The sequence below is a fragment of the Paroedura picta genome, chromosome 3 (genome assembly GCF_049243985.1).
Source record: "Paroedura picta isolate Pp20150507F chromosome 3, Ppicta_v3.0, whole genome shotgun sequence".
Lineage (NCBI taxonomy): Eukaryota > Metazoa > Chordata > Lepidosauria > Squamata > Gekkonidae > Paroedura > Paroedura picta.
The window spans coordinates 120,926,876-120,943,154 of NC_135371.1; the positions used below are offsets into that span (position 1 = coordinate 120,926,876).

A 16,279-nucleotide genomic window follows, 5' to 3' on the forward strand; every position below is an offset into this window, starting at 1 on the left:
TATCTAAGGGGGGACAGATGTCACAGCTAAATCGCCCTCACATCCGAAGGTGAAAAACAGATTTCTGGAGATTCCATTGCCATGGGGCAAGTGGCAAGGCAAATCAGGTCTGTGCCTGAAAAGGTGAATTTCAGGGTGGAAATAGATGAAAAACTTGATTCTATACTCATGCAAAGCTGAGCCAAAAACTTAGTGTGGAAACGGTCCATGTCACAACCCTGATGTTCTTTAGTGATCTCCCTTGCAAATACAAGCCAGAGCTGACCCTGCTTAACTTCTGAGAACTAATAGGACTGGGCTAGACTGGGCTACATAAAGTCTTCTTTACGAATGCTTACCTAGGTCTTTGAGAGGGCTGGTGGGAGGTGTGTGCTTCTGGCAAAGCACTTCACTGCATCCACGCTTCAAAGCAGTGAAGACAGTGTGTTAGCTTATGTCTTCCTCTTCCTATCCTGCAGATGGCCTCTGCTCAGAAATAAATAGGATATAAATATTTTAATAAACAAACAATTCAATTTCCACAGCATGGTGCTCTCCTCTGGCCTCCATTGTGTGATTTCCAGCAACAAACAAAGCAGGTTAATTTGCTTCCATAATCTAAAGCGATGAATCAGCAGCTCTTGACAAAGACACTGATGGTGTTAACAAGAGGAAGGAAAAACTGGCAGTTGGGATTTCAGGGCAGCTTATCCCTTCCCCCGCTCAGCAATCTCCCTATGCCTCTCTGTATCTGTGCACACATGTTATTTTCTCCAGTATGTCTAATTCCCACCCCCACCCAAAAAAAAAAAAAGATTTAGGTGGCATTATCCCTGATTATATATCCTGTAGAGGCAATTTGTGCTTAACTCAGTATCCAATTTATCCTTGACAGGAACTCTCCTGGCAGCTCCAGATGTGTAAAGCATGGGAGTAAATCGGATTATTTTTACTGGCATGGAGGACTTGTTGAACAAGGTGCACCCACTCTGAGGCTCTTTGGTGTGGGTCCTAGGCAGGGGGCTGTTGTTTCACAGCTGCCTCTACTTGTGTTAGCTCCCCCTTAGCAAATACACACCTTAGCAAATAAATATCTGAGAGGCCAAGCATACTCTTATGAAGGCCACAGACAGCTAATCTAGTTTTTAGACCGGAAATGCCAAGCACGTTCCTTCTTTTTACAGTAGGCATCAGTGGTTCAAGAGCTAAAGGATGACAATGTACATAGGCTTTTGGGATTAACGGAAGTCTGGAGGGGGGAGGGTGTTTCAGAATTGAGACTGTAACAAGATGTTCAAGCGCATATAGTTTCTAAAAGAGTCATGCCAGCAAATCTGACATGTTAAATCTGGTAGTTTTGTGGGGAAGGGGCACCAGATTAGCACATGAAGACATTTCAACTATAGTAGACAAAACAGCAGGGGAAGGGTTGCCAAATCCAGGTTGGAAAACTGGAGATTTGGGGATGGAGCCTGGGGAGGGAAAGGACCTCAGTGGGGTAACAATACCACAGAGTCTACCCTCAAAAACATCCATTTTCTCCAGGGAAACTGAAGTCTGTAGTCTGGAGATGACTACAGGGGATTCCAGTGAATCTCCAGGTCCCACCTGGAGGATGGCATCACAATCTGTGACCCAAGTGCATGGCTCCTGTTACGAAGGCTGGGTGTGTTAAGCTCTACAATACATTTCTCTTCTGCTGTCTGTGATGAGTTGCTTGTTACAAACGCCTGTTAACAACACAAACTTAAAGCAATTTCTATCAGTTGTTTCCCTCCCAAGAAACTGTGGGATTTGTGATTTGTAGTAGAGTTTTAAACAGCATTATGCCCTTCTAAGTCAACTGAAATTAATTAGCTTAGAAATGCATATTTCTGCTTAAGATGACGTTGATAATGATGGTGCAAGTCTTTTCTACAACAAAGTTAATCTCTCTGGGAATAAGCCGTAGTAGTTAAGCTTTGCCTCAGAGGGCAGAAAAGAAAGGCACTGCTCAGCCTCTCCTCCTCCTCCTTGTATACTAGATAGAGTACAAGAGAGGGCGGTAACATCTCCAAAGGGAAAGCTGCAGATGTTGCCAAGGGATGCACCACAGACACAAAGAGGATGTAGTCACACAGAGAACTCAACAGAGCATTTAGGAAGATACAAACAGCATTAAAATATCTCACTTGAAACACCTTTGAATGCAGCCTCTAGCCCCTCTACCCACGCTGTGACATCACACTGATATCCATCACTTAATACCTTTGGCTAACACCTTGGGTCCTGCTCTGGAACTGTACCAGTGATTGCTGTTTCTGACATGCTTTGGGCCCTTGCCTTTGCATGCCGATCAAGCTTGATCCCCCTGCAGATTCAGTGACAGATCCTGTTCTTTACTGCCCTGGCTGAGAAAGGTCAGGCTGGACCTGTTGTTCCAAAAAGTAAGAATAGGGTGGGGACTCAGCAACAAGGAGGCTCATCTCTCTGGCAAAAATCCCGAGATCATTCCCCTAAATCAATTTGCATCTGAAAAGTGAGCTTCCTTCCATTGCCTGAATGGCTTTGAACCCTTCACAGAGAGGTCCTTAAAGATCAGCTTCTGGGAACTGGCACAGCATGCTTGCATATTCCTTTGGTCTTATAGGCCAGCACCACTCCAACAATATGGTGGAAGAGGAACCACGCCGGAGGGCACAATGAACTGTTCATAGGCACTTCCTTTATGGAATACTGCCCAGAAGCATGCACGGGCTTTCTTTCCCCCACAATTGCACTGGCATACTGTCCAGCTAGCATGACATCATTGGCTTTGGGAAGGCTGCAGCTTTCCGTGACTTTCCAGGAAATTCGCAAACTAGAAATAGAAGATACAAATGTCCACAGCAGAAGCAAAGCAGGCTGAATGCCACTAGGGTTAATTCAGAGCTCATTAAGTGGGCCTTATACTGACTTCTTATATTTTGCATTCACATAGAGACATCCCAGTAAAAGACACAAGAGGTGATGAGTTAAAACTAATGCACATTTATAAATGATATTTATTTTTTAAATGCATAAATGTAGTTAATTATTAAAATCTGTACGATAAATAAAACTAGACACGGATGGTGGGAGGAGTTAGCATTCATTGCATACCTGACTGGGGCCCTGGGGAGTCATTCGCCCCAGAGCACCAATTAAGCAGGTGATGGCCCACCCCTAACGGCCTCCACCTCCATGACTAGCCCTCGGGGAGGGCACTCACCCCCCTCCCGAAGGACCAATCAAGTATGGGACATGTGTCCCTGACTGCCTCCCTCTCCGCTTTCCAGCAGTCAGCAGTCAGGTAAGGCCTGGCAAGGCCTCAGCAGGGCTGCCCAGGCAGGTGGCCGTGAGCCAGGGAGTGCCTGCAAGAGCTCACCCCCACCCTGCCAAACCTTGCTTCGGCCCGGTGAGGCCTCGGTGGGGCTGGATGGATGGATTGCAGGGGAGGTGGGGAGTGCCTGCCAGAGCTCGCCCCTACTCCAACCAGCCTTGCTACAGCCTGGCGAGGCCTTGGTGGGTCTGCCAAGGGCAGGGTTGGACGCTAGAGCTCATTGCATTTTTTATACAATGGCCTTCTCGGCTAGTAAATATATAAAACCAAAGTGAGACAGATCAGGATTTTACTCGCATTTATCTTAGAACCAACTCTGGTAGATGATACACCATACACATTTTATGATTGCCATACTTTTAGCCTAATACCTTTTGATGAACACTTTGAAATAAATAGATTAACCTCATAAAATACAGCTAAAATTCATATGAGAACATGAATCTGAATTCAAAATGTTTCTGAATTCTTCCAAGAAACTATTATGCAAGCGGTTATAGCAAGTTTCAAGATTTTAAACCCAAATTAAAAATTAGAATAATGACACCTGAATTTTGCTCCCTAAAATAGACTTCATCTTGTGAACTTACTAATTCTGATTTTTGGCTCTAAAAGTTTTTATTTGGAAAGCAGTGGCATTCTCATATTTCCGCAGGGTAAAACATTTTATTCAGAAGTAAATCCTGTCACAAACAGGGACTGCTGCAATGCCATCCTAACCATCTAATGTCTGTTAAAGATTAACAACATGTATTTTTGCATGAACTTTTAGAATTCCATCCTGCGTTCAATTTGATATTCATTCTTCTTTGCTGAGGTTGGTTGGTGTGATGTCTCCTTTGATTGAATCTTGTTTTGCAACAGTTTATCTTTGTCACGTTTGTTGCAGCTGACTCATGAAAGCTGTTGATGAAGTACATTTTATTAGCCTTTAAAAATGCTACTGGACTCCTGTGTAATAATGGCCCTCAATGGACTTAGAAGTATGTAACTTTGCTTAGCTCTGTTACCATCTTTTGCATTGTGTTAGTGGTTATTAGTGTAAATAATGCTGTAAATAAATTTTGTACAGTTAAGGTTAAATCCTGCACTCTTAGAAGTTCAGAAAATTCCTCCACAATTCACCAAAGAAGAAACCAGATTTTCAATGTCTTCTACTTGAATGAACATTATCTTACAATATCTGCATTCTTAAAAATGTTTTCAACTGGCATGTACAATATCCCATACTCCTCCTATGGTGCAGTTCTAGTATGTACAGCAAATGCACAATAATGGTTCTTATAATGGTCCGTATAACCTAGAAATCAAATGCTGTCATTTGTAACCATGAGTATCAAACACTGTCATCTGTAACCATGAATATATAAATAAAAGTGGTCCTGGGAGGAGTTTAGTGTGACTGTTTACTGTCCACCCGTAGGAGCCTGTACGCCTGATTGGCTGTATGCCCAGTGGCTGACCAATCAAATTACAACTTCCATCCCTAATGGTCTCTTTACAGTTCAGCTGCTTTGTTGAAGTCCCCAGCCACTTAGACCTGCAGTGAGTGAACTGCCAGGGTTGCATGGGGGCTGTTCTTGGGCTGTTGTAATCTATTCTCCTCTCTCAGGGCTCTACTGCCTCAGTTCTGCAAGCACAAACCAGGTCTGAGGGGCCATTAGGGATCCAAAGCTGTTCTAACAAATATTCCCTGCACTTTTCCTGATTAAATATGGACTTTTCATAATCCCCACCCTTTGTACTGCTGGCCCTTCATGCCCCCTTGAACTTTCTGGAGTCTAATTTTTTCATGTCTCCTGCATAGAAGGTCTGCCCAGGAAGGAGCCACACAAAGAAGTGGGCTCTACAGGATAAAAATGGTCCATCCTCAATGTGCCCCTAAGAAACTTGAAGGGGTCTTTAAAACTCTGGAAGCTGGTCTCAGCAAGGCTCCCTGCAATGGATGGCAACCAGAGCCAATGACAATGTGGGGACAGCCAGCCAATCGGACGGAGAGCCCTCTAAGGTCCAGCCTCTGTGTGCTGTGGGAATTCTGAGAAATCCCTCCAGTTGGGGGTGACTTGAAGATTCCTTGCCAAATATTTTAATGTTTGGACCTATTTTGGCAGGATGAGACAGGTGGGGGAGAGAGAAGAGTGACTCTTGCATTGGTCTCTGAGAACCATTGTAGGGTAACAGTTAGAGAACCGGAGAGCTCTTTCAGCCCCGCCTCCCTCACAAGGTGCCTGTTATGGGGAGAGGAAGGGAAAGCAATTGTAAACTGCTTTGAGACACCTGAGGCCTGTTGGGTGACTGCAGCCCATTCTCAGTTCTCTCAGAGCTCTCTCAGACCCAGCTCCTTCACAGTGTGTCTGTTATGGGGAGAGGAAGGGAACTGCTTTGAAACACCTTTCCACTACTACGCCTGCATTTGCCACCAGGCCACCACACTCCACACACAAAACCCCTTGCCCTTGTAGACTGGACACCCCTCCCCTTCCTCTTTCCATCCCAAGCTCTAGTACCCGTTGTATTCCAGGATACAATGGGCTTTGCCTTTAGTCATAAATAAGCACAAAGTCACATCTCATTCCATCTCCAACATGTTTAGAAGTTCAAAGTCTAATTAATATATGGAACCCATATGGTTCAGTTCCAAAGTCAACTCCAGTATTAGATAAATCTTTGATACTCATCCATAGCCAGGATAAAGCATGCAAAACAGTTAATGCCGTAGCCTGTGGCCATGCATGTAAAACCAATACACAAGGGAAATGGTTATTTTAAGGCTAGGAATGAGCATGATAGTTTTACATAAAACCGTTAAGATCTCAACAAGCACCTTGAGGAGATGGACAGAGAAATATGGGAGGAAAGAACTTCATTCAAGCCATCACAGTAGCTCAACTACAACTTAATTTTCCTATCCTAACAGAAATAAGATAGGCTCTTTGGGAAGCAAGAACAGGTTAATTAATGATTAGCAGGATTCATGATGCCAACTTACCCAAGCATCAGGAGCCAGGCCAAAGAAAGAGAGAAACCTTTACCAGCTGAGATAGATTTCAAACTTTAAAGAGTCCTAAAGGAAAACCCCTAATTCTCCACAAAATGGGGAAATAAAATAGGTTAAAGTTTATTTTCCATAAGAAAGGGATTTAGTTTCCATAAAGTCTTCATGATGAGGTTGATGGTAGAGTTTGAATGGTGGGAGGAGAAGGTTCCAGGTCAGATTTGAACACTGACCAAAGCAGAAAGGCACACATGCCTCTTCCTCCACCCTCTTTCTATTTGAAATTGCTTAGTGATGTATTTGGATTGCAACTAACAAGTAACCATAAGTCATAAAGCTATGCTATGCAGATTAGTGCTATACATGCTTGCATATAAGACACACTTACATTATGCACTATATATAGTATCCACTAGGGGCAAAGCCCGTTGCATTCAGGAATACAATGGGCGCTAGATTGGAGGGGTGGAATAACTCTGCAGGTGGCCTCCCCCTCCCCCCAGGACCTGGAAAGGCTGCAGGCAGCTGTTAGGACACTCACTAGTAGGGGCAGCTCTCACGCAGCAGGGATCTGCAGCCTCCAAGACTCAGACGGAAGTAGAAGGAGAAGGGGTGGTCAGGGGTAGGGGATGAAAGGTGATTGGCTGGCTGCTGGACAGACAGCCAAGCTGGTTGGAGGAGGAGGAGGCATTTGGGGGCGGGACAGCCACCCTGCTTGGGTGTTAAGTGCTGAGTGGCACTTAAGCCATGATACTAGCTCCTCCTCCAAGGCCTTACCACAAATATATAGTGGAGCAGATTACTGCTAGTAATCAGGAAATTCTGACGGGATGGTTTTGGAAAAACTAAGGAATAGAAAAGGATAATCATCATAGAAGATTTGATTCTAAGATGGATGATGTCAGGAGACAGGCCATGTTGTCAGTGATGAGCCAAAGTAAAAGTGGGTTTAGGAACGGGTTCAGCACAGGACAATTTGACCCAGCAGAGTTCGGGTGTCCTTGGCAAGGGAAAACAGCATGTGCATTTTTCATGATTTTGCCAATAATGTCACCACCTTGGTAAGAATCCAAATGTAGATCTAAGAATCTGATTGGGTTAGAAAAGTAGGCAGACGAGTTGATTATTAGAGAATATCCACTGGAAGTCGGGCAGGAAAGATCCAAAGCCTCTCTCACTCACTTTCTTACTTTCATGCTGCTTCAAGTAAAAATAATGCTTCACTATAGGCAAGGATATTTTAGGTTAAGCTAAGCTACATGCTCTCACTGTATTTCTCTCTGCTGGGGTATGGTTTGGAAATTCTGAATGGGATTACAAGAGAAAATCCATGTTATAGTTTATGTACTAATAAAACTCGGTGTCCAAATTCTTTCTTTTCCTGGAAGTGTCATTCCCAGAGTCAGTTTCAACAGATCCCTCTCACAAAAATGTTTAGCCTGGAAATAATGCAGGTTTACAATGTTCAGTGCTTGTACAGATAGAGTTGAAGAGATTGTGCCCACCGAAGTGTTAGCTCTGCAAGACATCTGGATGCCCCTTCCCAAACCCATGATTCCCACTACAATACCCACCCCATGGGTGTGCTCCAATGAAACGAGGGGGGAGGAGAGAGTCCTGTGAGACTCCTGACCTCAAATTTCATGAGACACTCCTTCATCTCTTCTCTCAGGCCCCTCTGTGTTCCCATCAACCCCACCCCATGAGACAGATCTTGCTTCAATAGAATCCATTATGTCCCTTTCCTTTGGTCTGCTTTTCAGTGAATGACTTGGTTCTGCCTGGGAAGCACAGCCCCGTTGTGGCTAAAAGGGAGCACTGGCTGCTTGTGGCAGGAAAGAATTAATGCTAAGTGACTGTGCCTTTGTGAGCCCAAGGATTCACAGCCTGTGGAGAATGCATGGGAACGGCTGCAGATTACAACAGGGTGCAAGCAAAAGAAAATAAAACCTCTCAAAACAAACATCAACTTTAAATCAGTGTTAACCAGACGGGCAGCCTCTAGAATGCAAGTTTGGAAACAGGGGCCCCAGCACCATCTCTTTGTGAATTTTATGAAAGCCTTGTCAGCTCTGGACAAAGACAAGTTTGCAAGGGATGTTGCCATGTGTCAGGTGCAGCAGCTAAGGAGGGGGAAGTGGAGGCAATACAGTCTCAGTGGAGATGTGTATCATTTTGGTCGATTCACCCTCAGGGGCTTTGGCCGAGAATCCATTCTGCAGCTATATTCCTCTTGCACGAGATTATAGTTAAACAGGGACAAATTACATGTGATGATTATATGCAATTGGGCCCTAAAATGATGGTTACCAGATCTCTCCTGGCCACTGGTAAGGGATGGAGGGGTAGAGTCCAGGCTGGGACACTCCTGAGGATTTGAGAGTGGAGCTTGGGGAAGGGAACAGGAACCTCAGTATGGTTCAATTCCATAGTGTCCACCCTTCAAAGCATCTACTTTCTCCAAGGGAGATGATCTCTGAACTCAAAATTAGCTGTGATTCCAGAGGATCCCCAGATTCTACCTGGAGGATGGAATTCCTACCTAAAGCCCACTGTAGGGGGGTTGAGTATGATTGAGGCCATGGAATTGGGAAACAGGAATTTCAGGGTTTAATTACACATAATGCCACTAACAAAGCTCCAGCCATTAATGGACCCAGCATGCATGGATCATGAATCAGATCAAGACAAAGACATAATGAGAGAGAGGCTTGCACTTTCTCCCATGCAACTCTCTCCCCCCCACACACCTCCACCATCTAAAGCAACAGCCCTGGAAGATGGATCTTGACTTGGTGGCATCTCACACCTAGAGGTATGGAAATAGAAAGTTTAGAAAACAAAGCAATGGCTACGTGTCTGAGCACTTCCTTTCAATATATTCATTCTTTTTTATTTCTTTTTCTAACATACACTGAAATACCCTCTTATGAAGATCTCAAAGAAAGGAGGAAATTCAGAAGCAAATAAGATGGGGGGGGGGAGGAGCTGTAAATTGTTTCCTGTCTTCTCTGGGGCAATAGACTTTCCATACACTTGAACAAATGTTTCTTTTTTCTTTGTCATTCTAGCTTCCTGTTCTGCGTATCCGGTGGACAAGCCTGATTCTCCCATGCAGTTCAGTGCAAACCACATCAGTTTCTGCTGCACTCATGGCAGCATTGTACATGCCATGTAGTGATTCTCAAGCTTTAACAACCAGAGAAATCACATTTTGGGTTTTAAAACTTTGTGGAGTCTCCAGCCCCAGTGCTCCCCTCCTTCCTTGCCAGCAGATAGTTCAGCACGCTCCATGAATACTTCCATTCTGTCACATTCTCACCACAATGAGATACTTGCATTTTTTAAAGCAAGTTTAAGAAAAATGTTTTTGTTCTCTGAATGTAGCATGCAAGGTCCGTGGGGGCAAAACTCAAATGCCTCTGCCCATATTCTAATTAACATTACTTCTTCATTAGAAGAGAGAGCAAGAAAGTTCTTGACTGGCTAATCATTTCTAGTTTAGACACTGGAAGAAGCAGTGAGGGAAGAGGCCTGGAAAAACCTGCCAAGAAGCTCACAGCAAATAAAAAAGGCCAGTGTCATACAAAACCTAAATTTCCAGCATTTTACTGGAAATAAGCATTGGCTACTATTAAAATGAAAACGCTAGAGGGCGTCACCCCAAGGGTCAGACATGACTCGGTGCTTCCACAGGGGATACCTTTACCTTTTTACTATTAAAATAAGAGCCTCTTGTGGTGCAGGGTGGTAAGGCAGCTGACGTGCTGTCTGACGCTCTGACCATGAGGCTGGGAGTTCGATCCCAGCAGCAGGCTCAAGGTTGACTCAGCCTTCCATCCTTCCGAAATTGGTAAAATGAGTACCCAGCTTGCTGGGGGTAAAACGGTAATAACTGGGGAAGGGAACGGCAAAGTACCCTGTATTGAGTCTGCCAAGAAAATGCTAGAGGGCGTCACCTCAAGGGTCAGACATGACTTGGTGCTTGCACAGGGGATACCTTTACTTTTACTATTAAAATGGAAGTCCCAGGGGAAGGAGAGAACATGTTCTCTGAGCATCAACAATATAATGCTTATAATATTATGGCATAAATCAGTTTGGCAATGTTTTTTGCACTGACTTGCAGAGGAAGAAAAAATATCCTCCATCTTTAGATTAACAGGAGCTAATTTTGATTAATAAGAGCTAGAGCCAGGGGAGCCTGGGAGCTTTATAAGAGTTCCCAAGGGTTAGGCTTACTCAGGGCCCTCAAAGAATGGGTGAAACCACAGATTAAGGGCACTTAAATGCATAGCTTCTGGAGAGCACAGACTAAATTCATATCAAAGGGCCAATGATGAAATGCATCTGGGAGACCCTTGAATTGCCTGAAGGAATGAGGAATGTTCTCTATAGAATTTTCTACAACAGAAATCTATACAGGGACACTATTCAACAGTTATGAAATCAACACTCTTAGTGTAGAGATTTACCAAATTCGGTCTCTGCTCTTTGCTGTTGGGCACAGCCAGGCAGGAGCAGGGCCAAAAGGTCAGACTGGTCTCTGTATAATCACAAGACAGGTTTTCTGCTAATAGCTGACCTCAAGAAACCTTCCTGTGTGAAGATTAAGATATACAGTCTTGCACTCTGATAGCAATGGAATGTGTACATAGTCATAAGCTTTGATAAACTGCTGTCTGCTGACATATGTACTGGGAAGTTTTTTCTGAACTGTACAACTGGAGAAAAAGCTTAAGCCTGCTCAGAAGAGACAGCAAGCTCCGGAGCAGGCTAGCACAGAGAGAGAAGCAAGCCTTATGTCTGTCATTACTTCATAATAGCAGTTGGAATATCCTGTGCCCCATTCGATAAAAAAGGAATTGCCTTCATAGCAGCCATAGATTTATGAGTGACCAATAGCTTATGACAATTCCAGAACAAAGAATGAAAAAAAACATCCAAATAAATAAAGGATAGCTGAGAAATCTTCTGCCCATTAATTATCCTTTATCTCTCTATTGGTCAGAGCAAAGTCTCAGGATTCCTATTGTTCCCCAATGACCAATCAGCATGAAGCTGCTATATACTAAATCAGATCACTGGTCTCTTGAGGTATTCCATATTGCTTATTAATACTGGCAGCAGGTCTCCGGAGAATCAGGGAGAGGTCATTGACATCACCTCCTACTTGATCCTTTTAGTTGGAGACACCATGAATTCAATTTGAGACTAACCAGATGCTCTGCCACTGAGCTACAGTGCCCACCCTGTTTTCTGGCTTGTGCTCTGAGGTGACCTGGAAGCTATGTGCTTGCAAGTAGCAGCAACAGCTGCACAAGGCCCTGCCCTTCAAAAGAGGGGGAAACTGATTCCATCCCCATTTCCTGAGGCACAGAGTGACACTTCCTACTGTTAAAAGATGAAGAAGGCTCTATTTTCACACTAACTGCATAGTACCAAAAGGACTCACCTTTCAATTGGCAGATCTCTTAAGAGTACCTCCTCAGAGAATCCAAGGAACACTGATTTACCACTTTTTCCCTGGGTAGAAAATTCTTAGAGGTGGGTGGGGTGGGTGGACACCAAAGGCTATAAGGAAGTTTGGTATGAAATGCAACCTGTAAGGACATATAGACTTTGAAAAATCAGCCAGAAATGATGCAACAATGCTTGCATTCTAATGAGCATGTTTAGTATCGCAGCTATTGAACTAAGTGGGACTTACTTCCAAGTGAATTACAACTTCACATTTGGTTTTTCAGTGCAGGCGAGCTTGTAAAGCCTGGAAAGTATGCAGCCTTTACCTGTAAGGTGGATGAGGCAGAGAGGGTGGCTAGCCCAAGACCACCCAATGAAGTTAGTACATTACTGCGGACTTGCACTCTTTAACTACTACACCTAGAGCTGCTCCTTGAAGAGCTAAAAAATAAGAAATTGTGAAACCATCATAAACCATATTACGCGCATCAGAATTTTAAAAGTTCTTTATTAAAATAAACCATCCCGATCTACCTAGAAAATGAAAGTTGCTTTTTAAAGTCATGCTGTATTCCTTTTTCATGCGTTTTTTTGAAATAAACATCAATTCCTTAAAATAAAGAATATGTGGCAAGCCACACTACCATATAGTCATTACGACATTAATTGTATTAACTATTTGTTATTGTTATTTGAAGCTGCCACATTTGAAGTGGACAATTAATAGTTTGCATGTTTTCCCAGAATGCTTTTAATCTGCGAAGGCCCTGTTTTTATAGCCTAATCTAAATATTCTTATATCCAGTAATCAAGTGACGTAACTAACCTATAACAACGGACGCTTTGTGAATAGAAGCCCCTTTCCGAAAAAAAACTGAGCCGTAAAGATACACGCTGATCCCCCGCCCCATTATATCTAATTGTCAATCCACAACGAACTCTTGAAGAAAAGGCCACAGTATACCTTGTCTGCAAACGTTGGATAATGCACATTCAATCCACTTTAAAAGTAGATTTTCCTGTGTCGCGCAGGAAAGCGCCCTGAACGTGCCTTACCCAACGCGTGCGCAGCGATCTCCATCTAGGCAGAAACCGGACTTCCCCTTCTCCCTTGCCGCCCCGCAGAGCGAGCCTAATCTGCATACCCCGCCCAGATCGCGTCACACGAGCACGCTAGCCCCGCCTCCCCAGGGGGTTGTACTAGTTTCGTCGCAGGCCTCATCCTCTTCTATGACGTTTCGTTTACCGTGGGTTCCCGGATGAGGCAGGGTTCGGAGACGAGTCAGCCGCTGAGGCGATGAAGAGGCACTGGGGGCTGTAGCGGCGGCAACAGGCACCGAACGCTGAACGAGAGAGGCGGCCGGAGGAAGCAGTGTGGGTCAAGCGGGTAAGGGCGCGCGCGCACATTTGGGGGCCTAAGTTGGAACTGGGGCGCCGTTGAAGCCGGGTTGTGTTTCTCCCTATCTCCCCCCCTCCCCCGAGTTCAACCGCTTCACTTCCCCGCAAGCGTCTGCTGATTGGTCACGAACTGACAACGGGGCAGGTCCCGCCCTTGCCGGCTTCCTATTTGCGGGAAGGGCAGCGGTTGTTGTCTGTGACTGGTTCGTAAAGTGTCAGTCGCGGAGCAGGCGGCCACCGGGCGGGGTGGGGCTGCCCTGCCCTTCCCTTCCCTGAGGAGCGAGCGAGGGGCTTTCGTTGCCGGTCTCTTCCGGCGGTTTCGGGGGGAGAGGCTGGTGTTTGTGGCCGTCGCGGGCTACATTCCCACAGCCTTAGCACCTAGAGCAGTGCTGCCGCTCTGGCCGCGTCCTTGCCTGGGGCCTAACTGCCGGCCTGTCTGGCCCGTTTTTGCTCAACGGCCACGGCCGACCACCTCCCCTTCTCCTCCAGGCCGGGGCATGAAGCGTGACTTGGCTTTGGCTCCTCTTCCACGCGAGCCTGAAGGAGTTGCGTTTTGTGCCGGCCCAAGTGCTGAAAGGGCCGGGCATCTTGTCCACCTCCTCAGTTTCCTCTGTGGCTACATCTTTCGGTGTCGACTGGTTTCATGACAGCCCTGTACTCATCCTAGGAAAGGGTTACCAGCGCCTCAAGCAGTCCAAACCAGGTCTCTAAACGATAAAAATACCACCCCCCTCGCCGTGAGGCCTAGTACAGAGAAGTACGTTGAGTTTAGTTTTTTTTCCAAATTTTGGGGAGTTTTTTCTACCACTGGAGCCTCCTCACAAACAGCTGTTCCAGACATTCTCTTGTGGTGGCCTCTTTTTGAGTAGCTTGAGCTTGAGTATGGTGCAGCAAACTTGAGACAGCAAAGATTATAATTTCATTTTGAGTCCTTGTGATGGGGTAAACATGTCTCCTTTAAGCCCTTGGCTTCTCTGCTTCAAGACCAAATAGAAATGATGGACAGCTTGTATGTTCTTGTTTCTGTCTCATTCATATAAAAGAGTGGTTCTAACTTTTTATTTAAGTACAAATGGTTGAGGGAAATGGAATCTTGTTTTCTTTTTCTTGCCACACTTAATTGTTTCATACATTTTCCTCCCCAGGCAGGCTCACTTCTAGCATTGAGATAGTGGTAAGAGAAAATACCTGCAGGCGTGATGGACAAGAAAATAAGGGGGCGGGGATGTGTATGCCTTATCTTCATAGACTTTTATTGTACAAATTAGCCCCCTTTACATTTAAAATCTGTAAAGAGGTATACCTAGTACTTACTGAAACTAAACTTTACATGCAACTGAACTGAACATAGATTCTCCCAATTACTCTTGCCTTCATGATTCTTTTGCCTTTTGTGGACTCCATGTCAACCTTTAGATACGTTCTTGTGGCATTGACTTCCATTTTTTTTCTTTCTCTTTTTGTTTTCTGTTCTACGACAGTAATAGCCCTGTGGCAATAATTCCACTTTTGTCATGTTGACTTTTCTGTCCAGCCTTTTCAACTGCCAGCCATGTTTGGATAAAGGGGGTAAGCTTGCGAGATGCTTGCTGTCAGGTTGCTAGGAAACACAAATATACTGATGATGTCAGTGTGCTGAGTTCCCATGAGTCATTGAAAATATTTTCCTAATAGCGCATGGAAGTGGCAGGTATGGTGCATATTCTGCTGGAAATATCAAATTTGCTGTAAGATTACTGTTTTGCATAGCACACATTGTTAGTACACAAACCCCAAGCTGTGACTTTTCCCTTAAAGCATTTAACTTCTACTGGTAGATTTGGGAGATAAATGCAGAATATATAGTTGAGTGAGCCTAAAGAGTTATTCCTCTGTATCTTTATATGAGGTGGTATTATTTTAAGATGATTAGGGAGACCTTTGTTCATTTGTGAGAGCTCCTGGGTGAAACGTGTAGCTGCTGCTTCACTTGATCGGTTTTTAAGCCATGAGTTTGCTCTGAAAGCATACTGACAACTTCTACAGGGTTGTATATTGGGCATCTCTCTCAAAGTATCTGTGACTCAGCTCCTTTAGCAGTATTGGTCTGTGCAAAGGATCATTTGAGACTGTAACTTTACTGCTGATTTATAATTTTAATTGTTTTAGTTCTATTGATTTGTGTTTTATGATTATTAGTATTTGATTTGACTAATTGTAAACTGGCTTGATAAAAAGTTTAGTAGTTAGCATGGTGGAATGCTTATCATTATAGAGCATTAGTTCGGTACAGCAAAGTTAAATAGAAGTCCAGTAGCACCTTAAAGACTAACAACTTGATCCAGCACAAACTTTGATGCGTCAGATCTCATTTTGTCAAATTGTTTTGGAGAGGTTTAATTTTCAACTCTTGAAGATTACTGAGTAACTTTGAGCCAGTGGCTCATCCAAAGATGCAGAATAAAATATAATGGATTGGACTGCAAAATTTTTTGATTCACTTATGCCTTTAGCACATGTGCTTAAAATTAAACAGCTGTTAGCTGTCAAATGGATAGTATTTAGGTGCCTGATGGATCACATTGCTTCCTTCAGTTATTTGTCAGTTTTTCTAATTGTCCCTAACTTGCAATCAGAAACCTAAGGAGTAGAAAAGGGCCTTTTGAGAATAGGGGCTAACTCTTCCCCTGCCAAACTTACTTCCAGGCTTCTTTTCTGAGGTGGGGGAGGGTATGGATAATTGAGCTTTTTTCCCATTTAGGAGGGGCAGTGGGACAGGGAGCTGGCTTTGAAAGGAAAACACCAGCAGGAAAGAATTAACTACCCCCTGTGCTTAGCCTTTTCTCCATTTTTGGTGAGGCCTCCAAGTGACTTTTCACATAGGACAATTGTTAGTTTAGTACAAAAGTGTACATTAGCCGTCGGTATAGATTTAGGGCACCTTCTCAAGTACAGAACTTTGTTATAAATAAGAACTTCAGAAGTTTAGTTCAGTAGGTGTGTAATTTGGAAATAATAGGAGCAAAGTGGAGGGAGTGACTGACTCACTTCTGATGGGAGGCGGTGGAGTGTCTGCAGTAGCTCTGAGGTCATGTGAACTCTGGCTGCCTAAACTTGCATCACTT

General features: G+C 44.2%; 1 protein-coding gene and 1 long non-coding RNA gene across 7 annotated transcripts in view; one reads left to right on the forward strand and one right to left on the reverse strand.

The window, feature by feature from the left end:
* Positions 1 to 3,020: 3,020 nt before the first annotated feature.
* LOC143832701 (uncharacterized) lies at positions 3,021 to 12,934 on the reverse strand. 3 transcript variants are annotated; one of them, XR_013229371.1, is made up of 5 exons: positions 12,742 to 12,904; positions 12,025 to 12,103; positions 11,770 to 11,917; positions 9,065 to 9,123; positions 3,021 to 4,222 (listed from the first exon to the last, which is right to left on the reverse strand). It is a non-coding gene; the product is annotated as an uncharacterized LOC143832701 (long non-coding RNA). The 3 variants fall into 3 exon arrangements; XR_013229372.1 differs by having other exon boundaries at positions 3,021 to 9,123; positions 12,834 to 12,934; XR_013229370.1 differs by having other exon boundaries at positions 3,021 to 9,123.
* A 93-nt stretch (positions 12,935 to 13,027) lies between these two features.
* Positions 13,028 to 16,279, forward strand: part of NDEL1 (nudE neurodevelopment protein 1 like 1) — a 41,944-nt gene continuing 38,692 nt past the window's right edge. For 3 of the 4 annotated variants that reach the window (XM_077327479.1, XM_077327482.1, XM_077327480.1), the window contains exon 1: positions 13,028 to 13,164. The gene's annotated coding sequence lies outside the window, so the exon portion shown is untranslated. Of the gene's footprint in view, positions 13,165 to 13,457; positions 13,933 to 16,279 lie in introns of those variants that run through there. The other variant, XM_077327481.1, reaches the window with a different exon arrangement.